General features: G+C 34.0%; 4 non-coding genes across 4 annotated transcripts; 3 read left to right on the top strand and 1 right to left on the bottom strand.

Annotated features, from left to right (window-relative positions):
- Positions 1 to 253: 253 nt before the first annotated feature.
- On the top strand, positions 254 to 325 carry Trnap-ugg. The gene has a single exon. It is a non-coding gene; the product is annotated as a tRNA-Pro (tRNA).
- Positions 326 to 1668: 1343 nt separating this feature from the next.
- On the top strand, positions 1669 to 1740 carry Trnap-agg. Its single transcript has one exon. It is a non-coding gene; the product is annotated as a tRNA-Pro (tRNA).
- Positions 1741 to 3231: 1491 nt separating this feature from the next.
- On the top strand, positions 3232 to 3303 carry Trnap-agg. The gene has a single exon. It is a non-coding gene; the product is annotated as a tRNA-Pro (tRNA).
- A 478-nt stretch (positions 3304 to 3781) lies between these two features.
- Positions 3782 to 3853, bottom strand: Trnap-ugg. Its single transcript has one exon. It is a non-coding gene; the product is annotated as a tRNA-Pro (tRNA).
- Between the last annotated feature and the right edge of the window lie 1147 nt (positions 3854 to 5000).

Here is a 5000-nt window from a genome sequence, read left to right as displayed (position 1 = left end):
ATATACTGTACATATGTGTATACATATACTTACATATACATTTACGTATACTGTATGAATATGTATTATATATATATATATATATATGTTTATATGTACATATATATTTGTATATATATGCACACACACACACAAACACACACACACACACACACACACACACACACACACATATATATATATGTTGATAAGTATATATATATATATATATATAAGTTTGCTCTAAGTTTTAAGCTGCTTTAACATTAATATCGGCCTGATGGTCTAGGGGTATGATTCTCGCTTTGGGTGCGAGAGGTCCCGGGTTGAAATCCCGGTCAGGCCCTAGTGAGGTCTCTTTTATCCTAAACTACCTTACCATTTATAGATTGTGCTTAATTGGATTTCAGAATTGTTGTGATGTAAGCAAGAACTCATTCTAGTTAAGAAGAGTATTTTCTTTATTGTATACACGGATATCGATACATATATACAAAGTATATGTATTCATACATATACGTATACTGGTTATGTTTATATATACATACTGTATATATATACATATATATATATATATATATATATATATATATATATTGCACTCGCACACATACGCGGAAATGGGGTGGCACACGCTAGGAGCTAACACGAGTACAGGTGATAGAACTGCAACAAAAGTAAATTTGTAGTTTCACCGGCTGCGAGAGGTTACGGGTTGATATCCCGGGCAGGCCCATCCTTTTCTTTTTATCAGCCTTGAAGAATGAGGTATTGTAGACACATATGTCAATTCTTACCAAAAGACAAGCACCTCTGTTAGCTCTAACCATTTAAGATCAAATGAAAAACTGGTAAAACACTAAGGCAGTTTAACTGAAGAACATTTGTAACAAATATGGTGTCATGGGTTTCATTTCCTTAACCACACAGTACATGCTGCATACAAAAGTGTTTGTAAAGCACAGAAATTGAGTAAAACGGTGTTGGAAAACGACGAAATAAGATTGCCGTGAAGTAACTTCTATTAGTTATGTGGAAAGCTGAAATTACTTCAAAGTTGAGGAATAATAAATAATAATTTAGAATAATAAAACCCTGGAATTATTAAAAATAATAATAATAATCACAAATATTAAAAGAATAAATTCCTGTAACTAGCGCGATTCCCGAGGGACTTGACAGGCATGTGCCAATAGTATCAGACAAAGCCGACTTTATTTCACATTTTATCATTAGCCCTGAGTAGGAATAATAATAAATAAAAACAATATTGAGAGCAAAGGTTACAAGAGGATTATCCAAACAATAAACCAGACAGTTACAACAGGATTAAATGCAATGCTAATAACAATGGTGCTGCTGATGATAAAGACAACAACTATAACAGTAACATTATCAATGAAGTAATTGAGAGCAAAACTAGTGATAATAATATTGATAAGGATATCAAAGAATTATAATAAACACTTTAGATATAAAGTTAAATTGCCTAATACGTAATCCTAGGTAGTTCAATGTGTAAATAGTTAAAAACAAAAAAGGAAATGGTAAATAATGTATAAACATATTCTGGTGGTTATACGTACCCTGAGTTAGGGGAAGTGGGTGACGCCACGACACAGCTAACCAGAGCGCACGTAAAGGAACTACAGCAAAAAGTAAATTTCTCCTTTTAGACTCCTATGCAACGGCCTGATGGTCTAGGGGTATGATTCTCGCTTAGGGTGCGAGAGGTCCCGGGTTCAAATCCCGGTCAGGCCCTCCCTTTACCACTGCCATGAAGAAAGTGCTGTTGAAAGAATCTACTTGAATAATTAAGAAAATACATTGTATCTGCAAATGTTAACAGGGCTAGGGAGCTGGCTAAAGAGAAATGACATGAATAATGTACTACCTAGGAATATAACTGAAGGAGAGCGTGTACCAGTTTTTTTAATTAATTAATTTATTTATTTATTTTTAAATAGAAGCCCACATACAAGCATCCCATCTATCTATTTGCACTAATTCCTTATAAGTAAATAATAATAATTTAAATTTATTTATTTATTTTTCCTTAGAAAAGACTATTTGTAATATAGTTATTAACATTTTAGATACGTTAACATTTTAGGTAATCGCCACTAATGACCTTAGTTGTTGACGCAACAGATAATTTTAAATAATCAATCGGACTGAGGCAAAACTCACACTCGACCTATGTTTGTTATTGTCGCCGCGAGGCAGCCGTGGCGTGAGCACCTTGAAAGTGGAGTTTCGGATAAATTTAGTGCGACAGTGCCCTGTAATATATACTCCAAGTGACCGCAGCCACCGAGATAGTGATGTCATAGCTTTTTATGGAAAGAGGTTGCTTCTGCACTGAGTAACACAGGTATAAAAGAGTTTCGATCACTGAAATTTGTACAATAGACATGAAAATACATTCTTAGATCATTCGAACTTGCCATTCGAGGGCTCCACCTGTAGATCCAAAATATTCCTTAAATCTATCACGAGCACCCATAGCTTCCTGTTGCTGCCAGTCCTGAGTTTAAATGGGGGAAATGCGTCCCATCATGGGTATCATCACTTGCACTGTAATTTCAGTTGTTTTCATGTTAAATTAAATAATGAATGAAGTAAATACTTTCCACCTGTGATTCAAATATTTCAAGAATGGTTTCCATTGATGTCTGCAGTACACCAATTATTTTAGCTAACATTCCAAAGGCCCATTTTGCTGTTCTAGCCCTGCTGATCCGATAGTTATATACTCTAGATGATTTCCTGCAAGCAAGTGGTTTTTTTTTATACAGACATACCATTTGGGCATTTGCTAAATATTTACGGACATAATATACGTCATTTGTGATAAAAAAAATCCATTCAGATATCAAGGTGTGAACATTTTCGGAAATATATATATATATATATATATATATATATATATCAATAACATGAAAGACAGCACACACACTTGTATTTGAGTTTAACGATAAACAAAAATTACACTTGATTTTGTAAGAGCTGTAAGGAGAGTGCAACTTTATGTGAGGGAAAAGATTAGCAGAACAAGAAAGTGAGTGTTTTATGAGCTTCATGTGACACTGTGACCAGTGCTAGAAAGGCCAATGTCCGAAATAAATGAGATAAGCCTACCACTGACCTGGATTTTTTTTTCTATAAGTGCTATTTAAGGATAATGTCATTAGTGTATTAGAGATACCGCACGAGCATTGCTTCGTCATCCAGTTCACTCTCTGAGGCAACGGCCTGATGGTCTAGGAGTATGATTCTCGCTTAGGGTGCGAGAGGTCCCGGGTTCAAATCCCGGTCAGGCCCTCCCTTTATCAATGCAGTGAAAGTGAGATTGTTGGAATCATGTGATATTAACCAGCTATTTCAACTAAAACAAATATGTAATGAATCTGTATAATGATAGCTTATGAAATAAATAATGTAAATAGAAAGAATTTTACAAAAAAAGAGTTTTGTTTGGGATTTTAAAATATTCTTCGTTTCGTGCAATCTCAGCAGATATATTAGTAGCTAATTATTTATTTTTAGCCACATATATAATATATATATTAATGCAATAAAATCTAGTCTATATATGTAAAATAATGAAAAAGAGGAATAATCTTAAGAATAATGTTACTTAAATTTTAGCATTAAGGCAATGCTTAACTGGATTATAAATAGGCTCTCCTTAACGAATTAAACCTAAATATTCAAAACAGGACATATTTCCAAAACCAATGGAAAGGAATACTTCTGTCACTTGATTTTATGTTAAGACTTTTTTATCGTACAGAAAAGAGGGCCTGACCGGGATTTGAACCCGGGACCTCTCGCACCCAAAGCGAGAATCATACCCCTAGACCATCAGGCCGATGTAAATGTTACTGAAAGCAGCTCGAAACTGTAAGAAGCAAACTTCACACACACACACACACACACACACACACACACACACACACACACACACACACACACACACACACACACACAACACACATGCATACAATGTATAAACTGGATATAATATGACATGGATATAAATATTTGCTGCAAACAGACCAACATTTTCCAAAAAAAATCTTGCCCTAAGATCCCCCATTTGTTTCTCTCTATGTTGGCTTTTATAAGTATCACGACCATGAGATACGGGCAGTTTAGTGGTAACAAGACACAGCTCAACCCAGTAATTAGCCTGAAGCCCTAATTCATCCAGATAAAAGTTATTACTATTTCCTTCAAACTTGTTTCAACAGCACTTTACAGCCTTGCAAAGAGCACTCCCTATCGGGGAAGCAGCAACTGTAATTTAATTTTTCACATACAAATGTAAAAATGCATGTTACATTTATTATACCAAGAGTTACCGTGTTACGAAAAAATGTGGTTTGTACATATGTGTATACATATACTTACATATACATTTACGTATACTGTATGAATATGTATTATATATATATATATATATATATATATATATATATATGTTTATATGTACATATATATTTGTATATATATGCATACACACACACACACAAACAAACACACACACACTGATACACTAACAACAAAGTAAATTTACCCAAATGACAATAAAAGTTGTCGATAACCATGATTTTGATTTTCGCTTCATATACAAGCGGTCTCCGGTGCAAATCCCGATCAGGCCGCAATTATCAAATGTCTTTCAGATGTGATTTGTGAACAGAAGAGAGATGTATTTATGTTGACACGTTTATCGTTCTGCATTTTATTTCGTACGAAATATCCATAGTTCAGAAATCTGCTAGAACCAGCACAATGTCTAGTGTATATATATATATATATATATATATATATATATATATATATATATAAAGGGGGCATAACATAAATAAGGGGCGGTTGGGTTAAATAGAATGCAACGATAATTTTTCCGTAGCTTAAAGCCCTTCGTTAAAGAAAATATTTAGGGAGGACTCATCAATGTTAGCGAGTTTCCTTAAGGCCGAAAGTTATCAATTATGCATTTCTCTAAACCA

Source organism: Penaeus chinensis, chromosome 2 (genome assembly GCF_019202785.1).
Source record: "Penaeus chinensis breed Huanghai No. 1 chromosome 2, ASM1920278v2, whole genome shotgun sequence".
Lineage (NCBI taxonomy): Eukaryota > Metazoa > Arthropoda > Malacostraca > Decapoda > Penaeidae > Penaeus > Penaeus chinensis.
Note: the sequence above shows the minus strand (reverse complement) of the source record. Positions and strands in the feature narration are given on the sequence as shown.